At 46.4% G+C, this 24,945-nt stretch overlaps 1 protein-coding gene and 1 non-coding gene across 4 annotated transcripts in view; one reads left to right on the top strand and one right to left on the bottom strand.

Moving 5' to 3' along the window:
- AMPH (amphiphysin) overlaps positions 1 to 24,945 on the top strand; it is a 1,422,934-nt gene that overhangs the window by 581,345 nt on the left and 816,644 nt on the right. The gene's annotated exons all lie outside the window — the stretch shown is intronic.
- On the bottom strand, positions 15,441 to 15,550 carry LOC138481853 (U6 spliceosomal RNA). Its single transcript, XR_011274451.1, has one exon. It is a non-coding gene; the product is annotated as a U6 spliceosomal RNA (small nuclear RNA).

Below are 24,945 nucleotides of genomic sequence, written 5' to 3'. Positions count from 1 at the left end.
CGGGGGCAAAGGCCGCCTCAAATAATTATATTTACTTTCTATATGAAGGTGAATTTAGTTCTTTGATTTGTCTTTAGCCCACGGAAATAATCCTATCTTATCACAATATAAAGAGTATTTGCACCACTTTTCTTCAACTATAACCAACTCCTAAGCAGCAGGTGACCACGACAATTCATGGTCTTGCTTAATATGTGCATGAGTGGGCAGGCCTTTCCATGATTCCCTATGTAATTTGTGATTAAACTATACACCCTTGGCACTGGAAGGGTTATTTACCATAGGCTCACATGTTCTATTTACAGAACCCACTGTCACATTTTCAACAGACAGTTAGATGTATCAGTCTCTGAGGCTCTTATCCCTGCCAAGTCGACCTGTCTAATCAACACCTCTGAACAAATAATTTAAGAGGGGAGTGAGAGCTTGATTCATCCATTAAGACCCTACAAACGTGCTCTGGTTTTTGACAACTGCACTTGCACTGATCAGGTCAAAACTCTCAAACTGCATACAATTAACATTCACATACATGCCAACTTATGCGATTCCACTTGCGACATGGAAGTATAGACCTGGTTTTATCTTTCAATTCTGGGACTAGCAGTTCTGGGCTTATAATGCGGAAATCCCGGATTCCAAAATTAAAAAATAAAACCAGTACAGTAAACCAGTACAGGACTGAAATCCACCAAATGGAATGGAGCTTGGTGGCATGTATGCCTTGACTTTGACTTGTGTATCAGGGTCACCTGGTTATCATTATCTGAAAGACAATTGGGCACAAAATAAATTCTTGCCGGGTTGAATTTCCGCAGAAGTTGTGAGTTTGCAATGCATAATATTCCCAGCTGCACAAGTAGAAGCAAAAGAACCACAGGAACAAGAACAAAAAACACTCGAGCTGAATGGCTTCCTTGTCTCGGTTTTTTGGCAGACAATCAAGGCTATGCTTTGCCACCTGCTGCCTGTTATGATGATTAAAACACAATATTGTATCACCTGTCGGCTCTATAATTACCGCTCTTGATTATCTGAATGTAACACACGGGACACTTTGCGGTTGTGAGTGGATGGATTGGTGGCTGTGTATTTGCTTATGTTGGTTTGTTAGTTGGTGGAGAGATGAATGGGCACGTCTGCCCACAATCCCCGTCAATTGTGATCGTTCATCTCTGACACCCCTTGTTCCTGAGTGTTTGCTTTTTTCCACTTTGTAGTATATTCAGGAATGCATCTGAAATCTTATTGTTTCACACAGTATCAGCTCCCCTGGACTCTAGTGCGAAACTCTACACTCTTCACATGCTATTTGGATTTTGTAGAGGTGCCTTTGAATGGGAGTTCCCTTTTCAGCCTCCTAAAAATTCAAAGGAAATAATCCAAGCTCCCTGTACCCGGTGTACACGACAGTAGAGCACGCCCTCTTTTTCTGCCTCTCTCTCTCTCTCTTTGACTGTCTCTCTCTTTCTCTCTGTGGGCATTGTTATGTGTGCGCTTGCTAGAATCACTCTGGCCTTTGCTGACAGCAACATGACCCATGAAACAAGCATTGTCAATGCCAACAGTTTGGGCTTTTGTGTAGGCATGGTAAAGGTGCTTACCAGGCACTGACGTAGTGGTATTAACTGGCCATTGATGGCAGCAGGTGAACAAATGGTGTGAGTACTTGGGTATTTAATAGCAGTGCCTGAAAATGCCAAATACCGACAAGCCAAATCTTGGTTGCTTTTAACAGGACTTCAGTGAAGGGCATGCATATTGCTTATAAATCGAGTGGCTGAAGACAGACCTAGTTAAGACATTTTTATTACACCCACAGCTAGTTTACATCTCTGATTAAGTCATTAACTCTCAGAAACTACTTTAAAAAAAAGACTGGCAGGCATTTCAAGTGCAACCTTTGATAGTAAGACTTGATTAAAGTGTGCTCAAAGAGTTCCCATGAGGCAATGTTTCGGGCGTTGGACAGGCAGGAACTGGTTGAGAATGGCCACAGAGATTAGCATAGCGAAGGGCAGTCAATGGGTGGGCAAATAATGAAACAACACCTGCAAGCTTTGTATCCCTCCACATATGCCATTTCTCCCTATCTAAACTCTAATGCAATAGTATCAAGGTAAAGAGTGGCCTAAGTACCACCAAAATAGCCCAAACTAAAAACAGATATCTTGAAGAGTATCTCCTCTTATCTGGGTCCTATCGGCCCTCTGACTGCAACTTCCCAAGCCCTGCCAAACTCGTTCACGAATATGCGTCCGATGAAGCGAGTGTCAGCTGCTGCTTTCGGATCTACCTTCATCCCCCCTTTATCTCCACTACAGCCTTTACCTCTGACTCTGCTCTCAGCAACCTCCATCTTGACATTGCTAATACCTTTGACATTCTTGTCCCAGTCATGAGGATCCACCTGAAACATGCCTCCAAGTGTAACACCAGGTAAGACTCTGAACTTGCAGCCCTGAAACACAAGTGCAGAGCTGAGGAACGGAAGTGGCAGACCTCAGGCTCACTGTATGATAAACTGGCCTGTCGCCTGCTTCAGAGACAATACAGACTCTCCATCCACGCAAAGAAACTGGCCCTCATCCAGGCATCTAACAACAAGGCTGAACTCTTTAAAATCTGCAGGGAGATAGCCAACCCTTCCACAGTCTCCTCCTCACCTCCTCCCTCTGAAACGCACTAGTCACAAACTTCACTGCAAAAACTAAGGACATCCTGCGCACCCTTGCATCCCTTCCCAACACTTGCCTCCTATGGCCTCCCATCCTCCCTCTGCCTTTCACGCCTCCTTCTATCTTGTTACACCCGATGAGATCACCAGAGTTCTCCTCTCTATGAAGGTCTCCTCCAAATAGGTCTTCCCCTGCTCTTCCAGAAACGTCAAGGTCAATATATTCTCTCTTGACCCTGCACTTGCTGATTTCTGCAGCCACTCTTTTGCTACTGGATCTTTCCCCTTCTCCTTCAAGCACTCCCTTGTGCGCCCCCTCCTGAAAAGAACCTTCTGCAGACCTGTCTTGTCCAGCCAACTATTGCTCCTTATGTATCACCCCCTTCCTTGGGACACTCCTGGAGAAGCTGGTCTTCCCCCAACTGATTCTAAACAGGAGGGATAGCGGGTATCAGAGAGGAGGGAGTAAACCTGATACAAAAATATCTTACTTATGAAAAAACTCCCTGTCTCATAGGGCTAGGTAAGGTAACTTACTAGACTTATAGGGTATAAGTCACTTTAGCTCACTCAACATCATATACACTAGTAAAGGTGTGCATGGAGAATTCAACCAGAGCACACTTCAATTGGTCATGAACATTAATACCTTTAATACACAATTATAAAAGACAATTGAATAAACCTTCATAAAAAACCATCTAAAATATCCCAAAGTGACATGTGCAATAGCTTCCATATAATGGTAGAAGCCTCAAGGGAGTCTACCTTGTCCAAAGTGCAAAGTGCAAAAGTAGTACAAATGAAAAAACGCCTATTTAGAACACACTCAAGGTAAACATAATTTGGTACAACAATATTATTTCTTGAATCAAAATCCTAATAACCACATTTAAAAACCACATCAGTGAAGAAAGGAAACCAAATTATAGAGTACCAGAACATGAAGTGACTCTATGGTTGGTGTTTTTGTTTCATACTGCCCTATTAGCAACGTGTGAGGGTATTGATGCCATTCAAAACACTAAATATTAGTGTTGACACCAACTGACCCAGCACACTGAACTAGTTGGTTCCCTCCACAACCATCAATCTGGATTCCGAGCATCCAGAAGCACATAAACTGCAATTCTGAATACCTGTGAGGAACTGCTTGCATCGCTTGATTACAACTCTCCAGCTGTTCTCATTCTACTTGATCTCTCCTCTGCATTTGATACAGTCAACCACTCCATCCACATAAAACGCTTGGGGCACTGGACTGGCTGACTTCATTCTTCAATGACCATCGGTCCCAGGTTATTCTGGACTTTTTCTCCTCCCCCACCTCTATCTCCACCTGTGGTGTCCCCCAGGGCTCCAACCTATCTCCCTGGCTCTTTAACACCTATCTTGCTCCGCTTGCACACCTCATTTCCACTCCCCAAACTTCCATTGTTACGCAGATGACACACAACTCATCTTCAAACTTCCCTCTGACCCTATCCTTACTTCCTCCATCATTCCTGACTGCCTATCTGCCACCCAGTTCTGGTGTACTGCCAATGACCTCTGCCTCAATGCCAGCAAGACTGAGATCATTCCTATTGGGACTCCTGCTCCCTCTTTCATCCCCTCACTTCGGCCATCTTTTATGGGCTCTCCCCCTTCTCCTTCATCTGAAGCCAGAAACCCTGGGGTTATCTTCGACTCCTCTCTTTCCTTCCTCCCTCACATTGAGGTCCTTGCCAAGAAGAGCCACTTTCAACTTTCCCCCAGAAGCTCATTGTCTCTAGAGCTCTGGTTCTTTCTAGGCTAGACTACTGCAACAGCCTTTTCCTTAATCTTCTCTAATCTTCTTAATCTTCTTAATCTTCTCTACGAAACCCTCCAGCTAATCCAGAATAGGTCTGCAAGACTTATCCTTGGCCTCAAGCTCAGGGACCGCATCGCTCCAGCCCTAAAAACTCTCCACTGGCTCCCGGTTGCTGCAAGGATCAAATCCAAGACCCACTGCATCATCCATAAGACTTTTTGGGGCCGGGACCACGCTATCTACAACTTGCTCTCACTAAATACTCTCCCTCCAGATCTTTATGTTCCTCTGGCACCAGCTCTCTGTGTGTCAAGCACTTCGCTAATGAGTGAGCTGGTGGCCAGTCTCTTTCCACAGCAGGCTCCCTCTTATGGAACAGCCTCCCCCTTCCGCTTCATCTTGAGCCAGATCTCCTCAAATTCCGGAAGCTCCTACAGACTTTCCTTTTTACCTACTTTTTACCTACTTCTTCCCTTCCTCCCTCCTCTGCTAAACCCCACAGTTGCTGAGAATGGTGGGCCAGGGCCCTCATGTGTCCTCTTGTGTCCTGTCCTCCCACACCCAATCGCCTTCAGCCCCCGCCCTCTCCACCACAGACCTGCACTTACTTACTTATTGGCAGCTGGCCACTCTCAACTATGCGCTTACAGCTGCTTACTCCCTAGCACTTCCCTCTTGGTGCACCTAGCACTTACCTCCCACTCTCTCATCCCTTTTCTGTCTCTCTGCACTTGCACGTTCTGAATGCTCACAAGGCCTAGTAGGTCTGCCTCCATCTTTCATTGTTTTATTTGATTTTCATTCCCATGTTCCCTCCCTGCTGCCCTGTGGGCTCTTTGAAACACAATGTACTTGATTTATAAACATCTTACAAATGCACAATAAATTAAATAAATAAATAAATGCATTAGGATGAGAGCAGCAGCAACAGAGGAACCTCCCAAATCTGGATAGTAGCCTGGTAGTTGGTGGCATACATTGTCATTGCGTGTGTCTGGCATCAATGTTGTCATGAATCTGAGGGCACATTCTTTGGGCAGAATGAAGTGGGCAGGACACAGAAACACTGTTTGGAGGCTGCTGGGGTTCTGGCAGACCTGTAAAGACTGTAGGACGATGCTGCAGGGTCTATAATTATGTTAGTTGTTTTCGTTTTTTTATCATTATTAGTGTGTGTGCTTACTCAAACAAATGTTGAGGTTCAGCAGCACTACCAATGGATAAGCGGCCAGCGTGCAGACTTCCACATTGCCTAGGTGGACACAGAAGGAACAAGCAATTGGTTGTCATCTTAGTGTGACCCTTTCCAAGAAGCAAAGGCATTATGAGACATTCTCAGCAAAAGAAGAAATGAAAACATTAAATTATTTAATTGGGAGGCCACCAGGGGTCGCACAGACGATGGCTGCCTGAAGACGCCGCTCCCGCCGAAACTGGGCCGTGTTGAGGGATTGAGCACCCCCCACACCCCTCCACAAAATATCTGCGGTTCTCAGTGGCGGTGAACCCCAGGGGACCCCCCCAGGCAAAAGAGCGATGCCGAAAGACCCTCGGATGCCCAAGAACGAGGCCTCGCGCCCCAACGAGAGAATCCGCGAGAGGCCCTGCCCGCCTCCGGAGCTGCATGGGGAGTCGTGGTACGCAGTAGCCATTGAGGCCTGCATGCGCGCCTGACCCCTCCACCCTACCCTGGTCACAGAGCACGCGGGTGCTTTGGCGGGGACTCCACCTTTGGGGCCTCGCGGCACAGGAGGACGGTACCAGCACAGAGCGGAAGCCCCTGGTGGCAGCGACTCGAGCCGCGATCCCAGACCCGCCAGAGGAGAGGCAGCCCGCTTGACCCGAGCTCCCGAACACAGAGTCGAACAACAGGGGCGCCGAGACCCCGTCCAACGGACCCTGGCGAGGGCCATCAGAGCGGTGTACAGCGGACAACAGCGGGGCACGGATGGTGATGAAGGTGAGAGACTTATACAGGTGGTGGCCCCTGGGCTCCTTCCCAGGGCGAGTGCCCGCCTGGAGACAAACTCAGAAGAAAACATGGCCGATAGTACCTAACCAGCACGCTGTGGACGCTGAGCCCCCCTTCCCCAGGGGCCTAGCCTGGACCCTCATCCGATCACAATTTGATACACATCGTCACCACCTCCCCACCACAGGGACAGACGACCACAAGCAGCGGGAAAAGGGCGTGAAGAGAGTGTGAGGCCCCCGCCGGAGACCGGTGGGGCGTGTGCCCGCAAAAAGATAGCTCCTCACGGAGCGGTTTTGCCCAAAGGAGAGGGGGCGGTCTCCCAGCAGGGTCATCGCTCTTGGCCCCTGAAGACCACCGGCCGGAGGGAGAGAAAGGGAGATCAGATGAGCTGGCGCCAAACCCTCCAGGAGTACTGCTACCAGGACACCAGAAGGGAGATTATCGGCCTGGATTGAACGACTAGAATGTCCCAGCCCGAGACCTCGCCCTCGCCCACCCTTACAATGGAAAAGGGCTTTGCCTCGGTCCTGCAGGAGATCAGAGACATGCGGGCGGACATTGCCCAGAAAATGGAGAACATGGACCGTAGGGTGGACAAGGTCGAGGACAGACTGTTGCAGTTGGAGACCAACCAGTCCTCAGCAACGACCCAAGATATGGACATGTCCATGAGAATAGCTGCTCTTGGAAAAAGAGACGAGCAGAGGGCCGGCAAATGGATGACTTCGAAAATAGGGAACGGAGGAACAACCTCAGAATTTTTGGGGTCCCGGAGTCGGAGGGAGAAACGGAAAGAGAATTGAACTGGGTGGTGAGGGACATCATCACCCTCCTTTTCTCGGACGAGATGACGACCGAACCAACGTTCGACCGGGTCCACAGAGCGGGGGGCAGAGCTGGGGGCCCCCGGTCAATCCTGGTCCGCTTTCATTACTACACCGAGAAAGCAAAGGTTCTGGAGGAGGCCAGAAAGACACGGGAGATAACCTATAACAATGCACAAGTGACCATTTTCCAGGACCTCTCTTCATACACGCTGGCCAAACGCAGGATGTGCCACCCTCTAACACAAATGCTAAAAGAGAAGTGGGTGCGGTATAGTATCCCTTCTCCCTCTCATTCGAGTAGGAGGGTCAACGGTTGACCCTGACTACAGAGGAGGACATAAGGGGAGCCGTCCAAGAGTATGTGTCGGACCCGGCCCCTCGGAGAGAACCCACGGGATTCGCAGCAGAAGGAGCCAGGGAACGCAGGTCACAAGGAGAGAGGAGAAAGAAGACAGGTCCACGGAAATTTAAGAAACTAAACCCGCCGTCCCCGACGACGGACAGGGAAGACGCAGACCCCGGTCACGGAGGAGCGGGCCGGTCAGGCCCAGGGTAGCCTGGTAGCTGGAAAACCAATCTGGAAGTGAAAAAGGGCACGGGGAAACGGGGCAAAGAACTTAATTCACGATCACAACGTCCGGCCTGGCTCAAGGTCGGGTAGACTTCCAGGACCACGGGGTCTAAGGTCGTAAGGGGCCTCCCAGAACAGCAAGTATGTCGGTTACCTGGGGGAGGGGGCTTGGTGGGGGGGTGGGGGGGAACAAGGGGGGCTCAAGGAGGAGTGATTTCGGACATTAGCCCAGCCGGAGGCGGTAGGCTGGTGGTCCGGCTAATTACCAGCAATGGTGGAACTATTTGGCTGAACGCCGGGGTGGGGGTTGAAGGAATAGTTGGGGTTGCTCAGTTCGGAGGGGGGACAGGAGGCAATTGGGGACAGGTTTAAGGCCCACCTGGGGGGCGGGGGGAGGGGGCAAGGGTGATCAGGTTATAATACAAAAGGAGCTGGAAAGGAAAAGTGCCATGAGTCAGCTACCCAGTAAGATGTCGATCCTAGACAATGGCTGAGGATCTGCCTGCCCTGGGCGTGGGTTCCCGTAATGTGCGGGGGTTGAACACCCCAACCAAGAGATCCCTGGTCTGCAGGGAATTTAGGAGGGCAAAGCTTGACCTGCTCTTTCTTCAGGAAACACACTGGGCTCGGGGGAAGGAACTGAAATTGCGAGGGGGCGGGATCGGCGAGGTCCTCAGCGCATCCCACAGAACCAAGAAAAGGGTGGTAGCCATACTGCTAGAAAGGGATGTTGGCTTTGAAGTGGAAGCCACGGTGAAGGACCCAGAGGGCCAATATCTGCTGGCAAAGGGCTCTTTGTGGGGTTCCCCTCTGACTCTGGCAGTTGTGTACAGCCCTAATGAAGGCCAGGCGCAATTCTGGGAGGGAGTGAAGGACAAATTGAAGTTGTTTGTTCACGGGATGTTGGTGGTGGGGGGGATTTCAATATGGTCCTAGACCCAACCGCGGGTCTGGGCCTGGTGGACACCATTCCGACTCCCAGGACAGGCCTCTCCTCCCTCACATACTACTCAGCAATCCACACATCATACTCCCGCATAGACTACATCCTGGTAGACAAACCCCATCTTCCACATGTTTCTGGCCACAGGGTTGACCCAGTTCCTTGGTCCGACCACGACTTGATCCGTACCACCATAGTAGGGGGATGGCGGAGTGGCAGTAGAGGGCAATGGAAGTGTAATGACTCCCTGCTGAAGGACGAAGTTCTAGCACAGGAAGTGCAGGACGCCATCTCGGAGTACTTCGAGTTGGCAACCTTACGCGGTGTCCTCATTAGAATGGGAGCCCAGAAAAAGAGGGAGAGGGAGGCCCAGGAAAAGTCCCTGAGGGAAAAGATAGCCCAACTCCAGCCGGGTGACCTCCCGGAGGCTCCCCTGGAAAGGGATCAGATTGCCTCCCTAGAAAACTACAAACTCCAATTGAAAGACCTCCTGTTACATAAAACCGAGCGGAGCCTCCAGCTAGTGAAACAGAAATAATAATTGAAGGGGGACAGAGCTGACAAAATCCTGGCCTGGAAACTCAGAGAGATTCAAAGGAACAGAACGGTGAAGGCACTGACGAATGATCGGGGATCATTGAATCATGACACCTCAAACATTGGAGCAGCCTTTCGCCGTTATTATGAAAAGTCTCGTCAGAATATGATGGGGATGACACTCAGATTGAGGGTTTCCTGGACTCCATCCAGATCCCGTCCTTGACAGGTGAAATGGCAGATGGTCTAGAGGGCAGGGTGACAGAAGAGGAGGTGGAGCACGCGATCAGTGGGATAAAGGTGGGAACGTCCCCGGGGGAAGACGGCTTCTCCATGTACTATCCTAGCCCCACACCTGGTGAGGGTGTTTAACAGGGTGTTAGAGGGGGGCTCTCTGCCGGATACCATGATGAGGGCCATAATCGTGGTTCTGCCCAAAGAGGGCAAAGACCCCACTGAATGCTCCTCATATCGCCCAATCTCCCTCCTCAATATAGATGTTAAGATCCTGGCCAAGGTGATAGGCAAACGGATGGAGGGGATAATGCCCAAGCTGGTTCACAGGGATCAAGTGGGGTTCATAGGGGGCAGGCAAGGCTCTGATAACATCAGGAAGACGATAGACCTAATCCATCATGCCCAAGAATCAGACCTCGAAGCAAGTCTGCTTTCCCTGGACTCCGAGAAAGCTTTTGACAGGGTAGAGTGGAGGTACATGCAACTCCTCCTCCGTCGAATGGGCTTCGGGGATCACATCAGGAACTGGGTGTCCGCCCTATACGGGGCCCCAACGGCGAGAGACCAGGTGAATGGAGAACTTTTTGACTCATTCCCTCTCTTGCGGGGGACCCGGCAGGGATGCCCACTCTCCCCTTTAATATATGTCCTGATGATGGAGCCCCTGGCCATAGCGGTCCGAGCACACCCCAACATTACAGGGATTAAAAGAGGAGAGGTGGAGTCCAAGCTCTCCCTGTTTGCTGACGATATTCTAGCATACCTGGTGGAGCCCAGCTCCTCGCTCCCCCCTCCTGTCCCTGATGACGACCTTTGGGCAATTCTCGGGGCTAAAAATAAATGCATCAAAATCAGTATTACTCCCTATGAGGGCTCGGGACCCGGGGCTGGACCACCGGGATAGGTGTGCGGCAATTGTGGTGGGGAGGGACTCCATCAGGTACTTGGGTGTGCTCCTCACGAGAGATCTCTCAAAACTGGCTTCGGCGAATTATGGGCCCATTATGGCGGAGATAAAATCAGACCTGAGGAGGTGGGGAGGTATGATCCTATCCTGGTACGGGCGCATGACAGCGGTGAAGATGAACGTCCTCCCAAGACTGCTGTATCTTTTCACGGCACTCCCAATGGGGGTCCCCGACCAGATGTTTCGAGACCTACAGAGGGCAGTCCGAGAATTTGTTTGGCAAGGGCGGAACCCGAGGATAGGAAAGGCCATTCTAACGTTACCTAGGGAGGAGGGTGGTTTCGGGCTGCCGGACTTCCTTCTCTACCACCGGCCCACCCAGCTAAGGGTCCTGTTGGAGCATATGAGGGAGGGGATGGGCACCTATTGGTCTTATCTGGAGGACATGGATGCCCACCCTCTGAAAGTATGCAACCTTTTGTGGTTGCCGCGTAAACACATCCCAAATAGACTGCAGACCCACCGAACCCTGGGAATACTTTGGTCAATCTGGAAAGAAGTACCCACAACCGCGCACCTCACTTCATGGCCCTCCCCGATGTCTTCGCTCTGGGGCCACCCGCTCAAACTAGGCAGCAGGGGATTTAGGAATGCCCAGGCCTGGTCGGATGGGGGGCTGGAATGGGCGGGGCAACTGTTTAAGGAGGGCGAGTTCCTCGAATACGAGGAGCTGCGAGATGCGCTAGGGCGGGGGTCTCTTTCAGTCTTTGAATATTTGCGCCTGAAGGGCATCCTCTGTGACCAGACTTGGGGCCTGAATCTGCGGAGACAGTTGACCCCCTTTGAAAAGTTACTAGACACGGCCACAACAAGGAAGGGGGTAGTATCCAAAATGTACCAAATACTGAACACTGTTAACTTGGAAGGGAGGAGAGGGTTTTGTGGGTTCTGGAATGACGCATGGTCCAGGGTGTTCAAAATAGCTTTCCATGGGAACCTGTTCACGTCGGACATGGAGCACAACTTTAAGATCTTACAGGGATGGCATAGAGACCCATTGAAGTTATCCAAGATGTTCTTGGGGGTGTCCCCCTGATGCCCAAGAGGATGTGGCCAAGTGGGGACGAGGGGTCACATGTGGTGGTTCTGCCCTAAGGTACAGAGGTTCTGGGAGAAGGTACGGGGATGGATGGCGGAGGTCACCGAGGAACTACTCCCACTCACTCCATTGACGATGTTGTTGGGCCTCCCACCAGAGGAGGCGGAAATATATAGGTACCCAAGAATGTGGGAGACCATGTTGCGAGCAGGAAGAGTGGCCCTAGCGCAAAGGTGGAAAAGCCTGGAGACCCCCTCTAAGGAAGACTGGCTAAAAAAACTTAAGAACATGTTCCTCATGGACAAACTGACGGCCATGGTAAACAATGAATCGAGCACCTTCCAGGCAAATTGGTATGGGGTTTACCAGGGATGGGGGTGGGAGGCTCACTGACATTATGTGGACAACACGGGGCGTGAGGGCGATGGAGCCCGGAGAGTACCACTCACGGGCAATGGTGTAACCCACGACCCGGGAGACAGCGGATCCGTCTAGGCTAGCATTTACAGGAACGCATAGCACCGCTCCAAGGCACTGATCTACGAGTACTGATGACGACTCCTGTGATTGGTTTTACGATGGGACACTGATCTGGGGGAGGGGCGGAGTTGGGGAGGGGGGAGAGAGGGGAGGAAGGGGAAGGAGACCACGGGGGTTTGATGATGATGTTAAATGTGATATTCATACTGCTCCCGGTGTTGTCATTGTTTCTTTTTCTGAAAAATTACCAATAAAACCAAAGTTTTAAAAAAACAAAAATTATTTAATTGCACAAATTTGGAAAATGACTTTTCTTTCAATTAGCCAATGTTAATTTCACAAATATAATGTATATTGTAGTTATGACAAATAGGTCTGTGATTAAAAACATGTGAATGCTTGAATTACTAAGTACTTAATGCCTACTGGGCTTGGTGCTAACTCATTCTTCACAGCACTCACCCAAACATTAAAGTGCCTCTAGCCATGAACCATATATACTCATTTGGAAAACCTTAGGATTTGGATGTGAGTCTAAACTGACTGTAACATCGCTAACACCATTTGGGTTTGTGATCTCCTTTGAACCAGAATTTTGAAAGTGCATTAGTCCTCATGTGTAAGCCAAGTTACATGTACCTGCAGCACGGCTGATCAGAACATGGATTTGAAAAATGAAACCTAGTAGCCCTTTAAAATGGGCTGCGCTTCACGTCTGTGCCAGATATTGTGACTCTATGCATTGTATGCTGAGGCCATCCTTTAAGATTGGCTGCGCTTCATGTCTGGGCCATATATTGTGACTCTATGCATTGTATGCTGAGGCCACCCTTTAAGATGGGGTGCGCTTCATGTCTGTGCCATATATTTTGACTCTCTGCATTGTATGCTGAGGCCACCCTTTAAGATGGGGTGCACCTCTTGTCTGTGCCACACAACTTTGACTCTCTGCATTACATGCTACCATCCCCCTTCTAAAGGGGTCAGGATAAATGTACTGTACTGTTCCTTGCTAGCACCTTTGTAATTAAGACCTCTCACAAGCACTTTGTAATCAAGTAAGCCTTCTTAACAGCGCCACGATGCCCGAGGGCAGTTGTGCCCTTTACAAATGCAAATAAATAAATAAATATATTGGTTTACATCTTCCAAAGATGAGATGTTAGGATTTCACACCTTACAAACACTACAGTACACAAGTGTGACTCATTTTATAGAAAACCCTTGGTTGTTGGAGGCCTCTAATTTTCCTCCTTCTGTGAGGGGTGGGGGGTCAGGACTTGCTGCCAGTGCCTGCCATGGCCTATCATAGTAATGTGGAGGCATTTTCAGAGTATACCATTACTTTGAAGCTAGGTTAGTACGCCCCCAAAATGGCAGTAGACTGGGCCATGGTAGAAGCACCTAGGCAAAGCAGTTTTTTCTTTGATAGAGGTTTGTGTTTTGTGTGATAACCTTCAGAGTAACTAACCACGTGCTGCTGAAGAGATGCAATAATTACTGAGCATAGAGGACAGTGGCTTGGAATTTCAGTTCATAATAGCAGATCACCAACACAGGAACATGAGTGAGCTGCAATGACATGATACACAAGAAAGGTTTTGCGCATAGCTCATTGTGATCACCTTATAATGAGAAATCGGTGTCATCAGCAAATAGTGGTGTGAGAAAATGTGGCATTGGCCCAGATCTTGCTCTGTCTTAAGTCCTCCGATGATGCCTCGTGAGTCTGAGGCATGTCTGGGTTGCTTGCGGTCTCCTGCACAATGGGTTTCATCTTGCAGTTCAGGCCAGACTGCCCTCTTTTTGGGTGGGACCAGCCCCTATTTGGATGTGGGAGAAACATGATGGATTGGATGGTTTCTCAGAGTAATTTTAGTGGTTATTATTCATAGCCACACACCACATCCACATCCACTAATATGCCGATGACACACAGCTATACCTCAAAATCGGCTCCATTAAGGACACTCACAGGCTCAAAACCTGCCTCTTGCTGATCCAGGTTTGGATGTCCAGTGCATACTTGAAGCTCAGCCCTTCCAAAACCGAATTCCTACTCCTCACCAACAACACTGAACCCCCAGGCATACAGACCTGGCGGTCAACCATGAACCCTGAGGGCTTCACACCTGAGCTCACCTCCTGCGCCAATTCCTATGGGTTCCACATCGACAAACACCTCTCCTTCAGGACACACATAGCTAAGAAAACTCAGACAGCTTGGTATTAGCTCTCCCTCCTGCGGAAAGGCAAGCCCTTTCTCCCTCTATACAGCTATAGACCCACTGGTCAAGCACTGGTCCTATCCCACCTGGATGGTGCAATGCCCTTGTCGAAGCCCTCCTGTCATCCTCCCTTGTGCCCCTGAGAGGTGTCCTAAATGCCGCCACATGCCTCATCAATGGTCTACACAGATATGACCACATAACCCGAGCCCTCATTGACCTTCACTGTTTCCCACTGCATGCACAAATCACCTTCAATTCTTGATGCATCATGTAAAAGTCAGTTGCACTCAAGTCACCGAGCTAGTTCGCAGAGAAACTTGGCACCTCTGGTGGACAGTGCACCACCAGAAGCCAGGCCACGTGCAGACTTGAAATCCACTGCTGTAAAAAGCAGAGGACCATAAAACAAGCCTTCTCTGCCTACGCCCCAAGACTATGGAACCTCTTTCCTGTCAGCATCAGATTCGCTCCCACAATTCAGAAAATAACTCAAGACCCACATTTTCTAGGAGTCTCCTCCTCAAAATTGCCACCTGGTACAGCTGTACCTCCCCTGGGTACCCCTCTGGATCCTACCCCGCTGTATATCTGTTCTGTTTTTACCTCTGAATAGTGCTCCGTTATTTATCTGTATTGGTGTATACTGCTGTCAAGTGCTCTGTTGCTCCTCGAAGCCAGGTCCGCACTCAATAAATATAATAATAATCACAACCGTCCATCCATCACGCTCCATCTTTTTCACCATGAATGTAACCTTTCATTGCATTTAACATTTATAGCTACACATGGCTCTAGTTGCATTTTAGGCTGGGGTTTGGGGAGTTGCCCGAAATTCTCATAACATTTTTTTTTTTTTTGCATTTAATTGTTTTACAATTTTTTACAAAATCTTTCTCTTGGCTTATGTTTTAAGGAAGTTTTGATTGCGAATCCATGATTTTGTGAGATTAAAATTCTCCCCTTTCTGTGCTTGTTTCTTTAAAATCCTGGTTTTTCCGTTTTTCTTTTTGTTCTCGACTTAGTTTATCTTCCAGCTCTAGACCTTCGAAGAACTTGGCTGTTGCTACTGTCAATGTTGTGGATTCTCTGCTCATTAGCATGTTCCACCAATCTTCTTCACTGGTGGTAAGATGTTTCATTCTGTGTGGTCGTATTTTTTTAAAAAATATGGAACGCTTCACGAATTTGCGTGTCATCCTTGCGCAGGGCCATGCTAATCTTCTCTGTATCGTTCCAATTTTAGTATATGATTTTATATCTCATAAAATATCTGTCGGGCAAGGCTCCTATGCTTTAGTCTATGCAATGTGCTGTGGGGTCTCACAGTTATCATGACATGGATTAATCGTCTTTGTTTCATATAAACACATCATATCTTCCTGCAGGCATTTGTGTTTGCGGTGATGTCACCCTTCAAAGTGCATTTGGAGCAGCATTTGAAGAGATGCATTAATTAATTGAATAGATACTAAGGGCCTGAGTTAAAAACATGTTTTCAACAGGAGTTTCCCACGTTACAGCATTTCTGTAAATCAAGTGTGCGTACTTAAAATAAGATAGTCAAATTGGCTTGGGCACCGCAAGATCTTGTGTGCCACCTGACGTCATTGATTCATAGTCATGCGTGGGGACTCAGCCTTTCATCTTGCCACGGTTAGTAGTATCAACTTTTATCAATCCAAGAAGAAATGCACATGTTTATGGTGCCCAGTGAATTAACCGCAGAATATTGACTGTGCATACTTTTCAGTACATCGATTCCATTGTAATCAATTAGAAAACATGGCAATTTACATGAAAGCGGAGAGCAATATATGTGTAGCAGGTCTGCATACAGTAGCATGTTTTTGCACATTTAGGCATCACACGCACGAGCATCCAGTCTCTTATGCTAAGCTGCTGAAGTCTTGAATTGTTCAATATTGTCAAATCCTCCCACAGAACATATAAAATGTCCCCCTACACAATATAAGCTGTGAGTTCCCATATGACCCTGTTAGTGCAAAACTGCAAGACAGATGTTTATGGGGCACAATGGGCCTGCGTTACAACTCGTTTTTCAATGGGATTGCGCCATTGTGAAACGCTTTTGTAAATCAGGCCCACCGTGTGTTGGCTCCCTGGGATCTACTGTGTGAATCTGCATATGGCATTGCAATTACAGGAGACAGGATGCATGATACACCGCTATGCACCAGTGCTGGTGTGAAATAGTGCAAGCTGAGCGTGCCGTCTATTGGAAAGGTGCAATGCTAAGCATTACAGAAGTTGCCATTAACAACCGGTACTAAAATGGCCTTTTCTGGGTAATTACTGCTGATGGTAAATGCCTGATCTTTGATAATGCGACATCACTGACACAAAAGCCCCCCGAAAATGGTGTTAATTATACGAACACCCAAAAGAGGATCAGCTCTGGGTTTTCATTCAAAAATGCAAAGCTCAGGACCAGCTGCCATTACCTAAAGGTACAGGTTAAGGGCCCGATTAATTGCATTTCTTGCATGGTTCAAAGTGAATTTGCACTGCTGAAAAGTGACTTTGCACTGCCGACACAAACCCTGATTCATGGAACTGTGCAAAGTGCATTTTTGCAGAACAAAATGAACTTTGCACTGCAAAAATACGCTTTGCACTGTTCCATGAATCAGGGTTTGTGCTGACAGTGCAAAGTCGCTTTTCAGCAGTGCAAAGTCACTTTGGACCATGCAAGAAATGCCATGAATTGGAAACCAAGTGTGCTCATCATGAAAAGCCAAGCATGTAAAAATGTCTCTGCGTCCATCACTTTTTAGTTCTCTTAGGTCTCGTCACCAAACACCTGTGATGTCAAAGGAGAGGTGTATGCTTCTGGGGCACAATTCATACCCATCATTAACATGCGTTGAGGCTGGCGGCTTATGTTAAAATCAGTTTCCCCTGTTTCCTTGCGGCTATTTTAGCCTTTTGCATGTTTGCCGTGGCTGCTTTCACCACATTTCACCTCCCCCCCCAAATCCCCTTTAAGCCACCCCCACCCAGGGTCTGACTGAGGCGTAAAATTGTCTCGGGCACCAGTGAAAAAGTGGGCCACATTTGCAAATGGCAATTCATTCCTTTTGTGACTGACTGTTTGAACAGTATCCAAGGGGGAGGTGTTTTTTTCCTCATAAAATGTGATGCAAATTGTGCGTTTGAAAGAATATTTATTCAGAAACGCTGGTCAAACGTTCTAGCCGCATGGTCAAGTAACTTATTAAACTGGCCCACATAGCCCAAAAAAGTTGGCCATTTTGACCCAAAAAACTGGCCCGCACTAGCATTTTCCCTTTTCGGTTTAGGCATTGCCCACCTGCCCTATAGGCCAGTCCTTACCTGCCCCACCACCTAACTATGCCACCAACCCCTCTAATCCCCTACTCCAAACACACAACACGTGTATTTCTTTTGTTTTAAACGCAGCAAAAACGACCAAGGTGAAAACACCAAGACAAATATCTGCCAATGCATAAAATAACGGCGACGAAAACAGGGTTAGCTACTGAAATGATGGCAGTAGCTGGAAGTGTGGTATTGTTCATGACGTCATCATATTCTGCCAGTGGTATTTCTTGATTAGGGCCCATATCATAAATTCAATCTTTCCATCTCTGTTCTACACCTGTCAGAATTGTACTCTCAATCTGTAATTTAAGCAAGTGTCTTTTTGCTCTTTTGGAATCGGATGTCAAAAGTATGACGATTGTATTAATTATTGTGGTATATAACGACAACTGTATCACTGACACTGGGGCAAATGCTATGTCAAACTAAACAATTCTGAAAAGCAAATAGCATCACTTGGGAACCTCGCGAGATAACCAAAGGGAAACAAGTCAACGTGAACCAATCATGGGCTATTCTTTTTAGCGTCATACTCTTGCTACGGTGGGAGGAGATGGGAAGCTGAATAAAAATATCGGGTCAACTCAAAAGAACGACGCAGAAAATGGAAATTGGGCATGGTTGGCTGCAAACCTAAACAACAAAAACCATGATTAATGCTTAAATCGGAGTTCGCCTCAGTGCCTTAATTTCGGATATTGGAACACACAGGGTTTTGTTCACTTATTCAACTCCCCTTGGATGAGTAATCTAGATCTGATTTGTCTACAAGAAACTTGGCTGACAACCTGCCCGCTGTCGCCTGCTTTTGAGATAGTGGTAAATCCAGCGATTAAACCACCCAAAGGTAGGCCGATGTCTGGCCTTTTGATAGCAGTCAAAAAAGATCGCGGATTCAGAATTATTGAGACTGAAAATGTTTCATCATACATACAAATCGCCAAAGTGAGTATTACCTCCCTCGACAAATCAGAGTCCATGTACATAATCAATCTTTATTGGAATCACACTACAACTGGCGTTGTTAAGTTTATAGATCAGATGACCTCTATTTTGGACAACCTAATGGAAAATTCAAGCAGACCATCAATTCTTCTTTGTGGTGATCTTAATATAGACTGCTTGAATCTGAACACTGTCAAAAATAAACTCCCTGACTCATAAGGTCAACGAAAAAACGGGACAGCTTTGGATGAACAAAATGAATTTGAGAAACCTTACACTTTTGAATGGGAACACACTGGGTGATATTACGGCACATCCCACATGGAGACGTGAAAATCAGTCCTCAACTATAGACTATCTTTTCGTGTCTGAAGATCTTGCAGCCAAAGTACACCGGCTCGAGATCACCAAAATGAAACATAGTGATCACGACATGTTAAAGATGTCGTTCAATGCCTACAGTCAGCCATCCCAACAATTATGGCTTCACGACACCACTTACCGATCCGGAAGAATTCGCCTTAATTTTAAAAACAAAGATATAAACTCGGTAACATCTGCTTTGGAGGACACTCTAGTGAGACTGAATATCAACACTTGTTGACTCAATTTGTGGAATGTAAACAAGGACTTAAACAACAGAAAACACAGAATAAACATAAGTTTGATCTACAAGTATTGCAACAAAAACGAACTCTACGTAAAGAACTAAGGATGATACCAAGAGGTAACAAAGAATTATACGATGCAGCTAAAAAACGTATAACACAAAAATACAGAAACTGGAGAAATAATCACTATGCTATAATCTTGCAGAATGACTCTGAAGAGATGATGCGCAATCTTAAAAACAAAAACTCAGCTGAATTTTGGCGTGTAATAAACAACCTTGCCGCCCCACAAGTAGCATTGCAAGTATCTCCAATTCTTCAAGAAACTTGGGTAAAACATTATACAAACTTGTTTAACACAGTTGAAGTGGAAAATAAAAGTACAACTGAGGCCAGACCCCCGTGGACACTGGAGTTCGACATAAACGACATTACAAAGTCAATTAAGAACTCCAATGCATCAAGAGCTCCAGGGCCGGATGGCCTCACGAACTACGTAATGAAACAAAACCCGAAAGAATGGGCAAAGCTCTGTTTACTCCTCTTGGAAAGAATAAAAACGAAACGAGCTACCCCCAGATCTTGGAAAAATGCTATAATTGTCCCGATTTTCAAAAAGGGGAACAGACTGGACCCGAGAGACTATCGACCTATCGCCCTGTTAGATGTAATAGGAAAAATCTATGCAACTCAACTACAACAAATGTTAAAATCGTGGGCACTTAAAAGTCATCGTAATGACCCACGACAAGCGGGTTTTGTAAAAGGCGTAGGTTGCGGTCTTAACACCCTTCTGCTGAATCTCTTAAAAATGGAGTCAATACGAACTAACACTGCCATCTATGTTGCATCTATTGATTTTTCACATGCTTTCGATAGTGTTGATCGCCACATTCTGTGGGAGAAACTCAAAGCTTGGAAGTGTCCATTGGATCTTATAGACGCAATAAAAGAGCTCCACTCTAATACCACTGTGCAAGTCAGACTCGACCAAGGAGGCTCCTTATCTCCTTTGATTCCAACCTATAAAGGAGTGAAACAAGGATGCCCCTTGGCTGCAATTGTGTTCAACCTCTTTATTTCTGACATAGGCGACGCATTAAATGAGGCAATAGCATTTCCACCTAAAATTCACGGCTCGCAGTTGGGTTATTTGTTGTATGCTGATGATTTACTACTCTTGGATGTTACACCGGTCGGCCTACAATGAAAACTAGATGCCTTAGAAAGATATGTAATGAAAAACAAGCTCTGTCTAAATAAGAAAAAATGCGAGGTCTTGATATTGCGCAACCTGTCAGCCTATAAAAAGAGATCAACCCAATATGTGTGGTACTTGGAAAAAATACGGCTTTGGATCTCTAATCACATAAAATATTTGGGATCCATAATAAGTGCACACATAAACGACAATCCTTGGGTTGAGGCCACCAAAAGAAAATGTCAACAACTGGCTTGCCAGGCCACGATCATAAACAAAAAATTCGGAAAATTTTCTATAAAACCTGTGATACATTTTTACAGACAAAAAGTAATACCGACCCTGATTTATGGTGCTAAAAACATGTCTGGTTGCTCACACGAGTTATGGAACACACTTGAAAACAACTTTTGGACCAGAGAGTTACACATCTCTAAAGGATGTCCGACTAGTAATATAAGATTTGAACTGGGACTGACTTCCATACAAGCGAGAGTTTGTTGGAATGCTTTAACTTTATACAGGAAGTTACAGCTTTCTAATGCAGCCCCTCCATTCAAAATACTACATAAGCCGGACTCAGAGCCCGAATACACAATGCTTGCTAAATGGAATCGGCTATGTTCTGAAATTTTGGACGCAAATGACATTGACATTACTACTTTACTCGAAAATCCTGATAAGGCCAAACGTAAACTATGGAGTGCGGACTGGCATCAAACCTGCACTGACAGATCTAGCTCTCGTCTCTTAAGAGATGTACCACCAGAAGCAAGAGAGCTAGACAAATTACAACCGTATCTGTCACAATTTCCTGATCAGAACTCAAGATTACTATATCTGCATTTTCGACTTAATCTTTTCATGACAAAAGACCGTACAGGTACTTGGCTACTTAAGGAACCTGCTGACTTAAACTGTCGTTTTTGTAAACATTCGATAGAGACACTAAAACACTTGACGTTGTTTTGCCCAGAATTTCGCTCTTTGCGAACTAAGTTGTTCGGACCACTTTTTGAGGCACGAAGTACCTATACGGCTGAAGATTGGTGGAAAGTTATATTTGAAGGTGCTGACCGAAAAATTATGTTTGGTTTAGTTCAATTTTTGAAGGAATTGAAAACCCGTCTAAAAGAGCCGATTCCGACATTAGGGGGGAACGATTGACAAAGCGTCTAATAATGTATGTTCGGTGGAATGAAGTAGGAAGAAGTGTACCTTGTTCTCTGTTTTAAAGGATTTCTTTTGTAAACCATATAAAACTAATAAAAAAAAAAAGATGGGAAGCTGAATGTGAAAGCAGCCATCTTCTATTCTGTTCTCTTCACACGAAGGGCCCGATTCATGGAAATGTGAGCGCCGTGCAAAGTGACTTGGCCTTGCAAAAATACACTTTTCACCTCTCTGTGAATCAGGGTATTTGTTGGCAGCGCAAAGTCACTTTGCACCAGTACGAAGTCACTTTGCACCACGCTAAAAGTTCAGTGAATCAGCCCCAAAGTGTGGTGGTGTCACGCTGTACTTGCCATCCGTGCAGAGTTCCTGCTGCACCTTTTGCTCTTTTGCACAGGAGCAATAGAAAGCATATAGTGAGTAGTGCGGTGTGAACTAAGCCTAATGTGTGGCAATCCTCCTGAATGAGGGGCTGAGAAGGTATGTTGTTTAGGTACCAGAGGTCCCTGGAAAAGCCAGTTGGTGCAGAAGAGTGAAGGGCGCCAGGCTGTTGCTGTGAGAAGACATTTTTGTAGGCGTAAGAGGGGGGTATATCTAGGTGGAGCCCTCGGGTGGTTGCAATCCAAGGCGTCGCTGGGGAGGGCTGGTGGGCTGTAGTCCCGGTACTTTTCGTTGTAGCCCCAGATAGGAACCCAGGGGCTACAACCAAACGGCTAGCTTGCCCGAGTCCAGACAGTCCTGACGTTAGCGTAGCCCCGGATTGTTTACAAACCCTAGCAACACCCCTAGTTGCAATTATATTTTGTTGAATGTTACTGTTTTTTGTGGCGAAAAAATATTTGTCACATAACTGTACTGATAGTTCAAAGAGATTGGTTAAGGTGTTCGTTCGTTATGAGTTGCTTAGCGAAGTAGGTTTTTTATTTGAATTTTGTTTTTATGGTGAGTTAGCTTAATTTCTAAGGTGGCTTTGGCCTGAGAAAAGTACTTCCTGCATGATTTCTTTTCTTTCTGAGTTGAAGTTTTATTTTCTCTTCGAGCGTCTCAGATATAAAACGTTTTTGAAGTGGGTGCTTTTTTCTGATTTTTATATAGTATTGAGAGGAGCAATGGTGTGACGGCTGTGCTAAGATGATTTTGGACATTGAGAAGGACCGGTGTAGGATCTGGAGTTCACATTGACCAATCATTGTTTTAGGCCATAGCGAAGACTTCTGGAGTTGATTGAGAATTGCGTCCATTACTTATGAGTACATTATTGTTTGGCCTGTGTATGTGGTTAGGTTGCGTAGGTTGTGAGATGTGGAATGGTATGCCACAGTGGTCAGACCATATTTTGTAAGTGGGCAGGAGTCTCAGATGTAGAAGTCAAAACTCTATGTTGCATCCAGCATGTGTCTGGCAACATCGGGTGGTCCTTGAGCTAGCTGGGTACGTCGGAGAGGCAGGTTAGGAAGGATTTGGACTCCATGTTAAAGCCAGAATTTGAAACCACTGAGATGTATTGGAATGGAGTCGAACAGGACTGTGGGAGGTTAAACTATCTGTGATGGTTTGGAGGAAACCTTGTCTGGTTGATGGGTCTGCCTAGGAGAAGGATGTCGCCGGAAAAAGATGAGAGTCTGTGGCTGCGCATGCTCAATAGATACCCTTATAATAATTATAATTGCATGCCGCCACATGTTAAGTGCCAAATGAACCAAGGAAAGGCCATTTCCGCCAAAGTCAAGCTTTATCCATGGCATTGAGTCCACTGAAACATATAGGGCCTCATCACGAGTTTGGCCTCAGGCCTTAAATGCAGTGGTAACGCTATTATTGCTGCATTTAAGGGCTGTCCAAATCATGAGTTGGGCAGAAGGTTTGGAGGTTTAATTCCAGCTTTTTGCTGGAGGTAAAATACTCCACTTTCCACCCATTTCTCGGCACTATTGGGTGGTGCTAAAAGAGCCCTCAACCCCATTGGACCCAATGGGGAATGGGAACATACTGCCGCAACGCTACTCGTGATCCACCGCTAAAAGCGCCGGACCAATTAGCAGTAACGCTATTTGTGTTGGCGGTATCCTGGCGGTATCATATGCATATGTTCAGCCTGTCTGTGTTTCACACTGTGAAGGTAAGCTATCATCCAGGCCTATGTTTGTAGTAGTATTGTTGGAAAGCCTACAGAGCTGGCTGCTTACTGAGTATCAAAATACTGCAGGCTATGATTAAATGGATAACCATTTCAGGTTGGTGGTCCAGAGTGAAGAGAACTTTTCTGCTCTCTTCCCTCAGGATGATCGCCGAACTTCATAGCGTGAAGCACATGTAGGTTGAGCATATGCATGTGAAGATAAAAGACTTCGGATTTATGAAGACTGAGGAAATGAATGTACCTGAGGAAGACTATGTTCATCTCCATCTATACATAAATGATGTGTAGTTCTTCTGGGAGCGCCTGTATAGTGCAGACGGTCTTTGCCCTACTCTCCTCACCACCATGTGAGGGGTGTCCTTAGGTTAGTAGGTGAACAGTGGTAACTTGCAAAATACGAGTACAAACTTTTATCTCAGTATGAGAAATGGGCTTCAGAAAAAAGGTGGAATGTGCTTTTAATAATGGGTATTGTCAGAGTAGGGTTTAGACAGCTTGCAAAGCATGTCTGTCCCTTCACCCGGTGTTGTGCAGGATGCAAGCCTCATCTTAATCTTTACCCAGAAGGGGGAGACCTATTGTTTAAGAGCCTCAGAGCCTTTAAGGGGAGTGATTAGAGCCAGAACTAGAGAGCCAGAATGAAATAGAGAAAGAGACTGAACGAGAAAAATACTCTGAGAGCAGGAAGAGAGGCAAGGAGCCAGTCAAAGTGAGAAAGAATGAGAGAGAGAGTGTCAGAGATAGAGAGCCAAAGAAAGTAAAAGTAAGATAGTTAGAAATTGAAAGCCCTGCAGACTTTTAACATATTTGTTGGTAGGTCACTCTTTTTACTAAGAGGCTACCACTAATTTAACATTCCCTGATATACACTTCATATCCAAAATACAAAGCTGTATGTGTATCATTGAAACTCAAATTTATTAAAAAATCAAATTCAAAGGTGATCCCCTTATGTAGGCAAGGGAGTTTCCACAATAAGATCCATCGATTATGATTTGTTAACACAATTAGAATTGGCACACCTGTGACAATCTTGCTATGAGGTAGCACTCATATGCAGTCACGCCATATCTTGAAATATATTTCTAATCTTTCTAATCCTAAATAGTACAGGGCCACCTTTAAGCAGCATTCCCAATTTAATGACAACCATGCCACCTATTGCTCAGTATATTAAAACTTTAATTACCATATGTACAAAATTTCTTTCTGTTGATCAATAGTAGATTATCC

The sequence above is a fragment of the Ambystoma mexicanum genome, chromosome 5p, assembly GCF_040938575.1.
Source record: "Ambystoma mexicanum isolate Mex_15411 chromosome 5p, UKY_AmexF1_1, whole genome shotgun sequence".
NCBI classification, from domain to species: Eukaryota; Metazoa; Chordata; class Amphibia; order Caudata; family Ambystomatidae; genus Ambystoma; species Ambystoma mexicanum.
The sequence above is the reverse complement of the archived record's forward strand: the minus strand, read 5'-3'. Positions and strand labels throughout refer to the sequence as shown.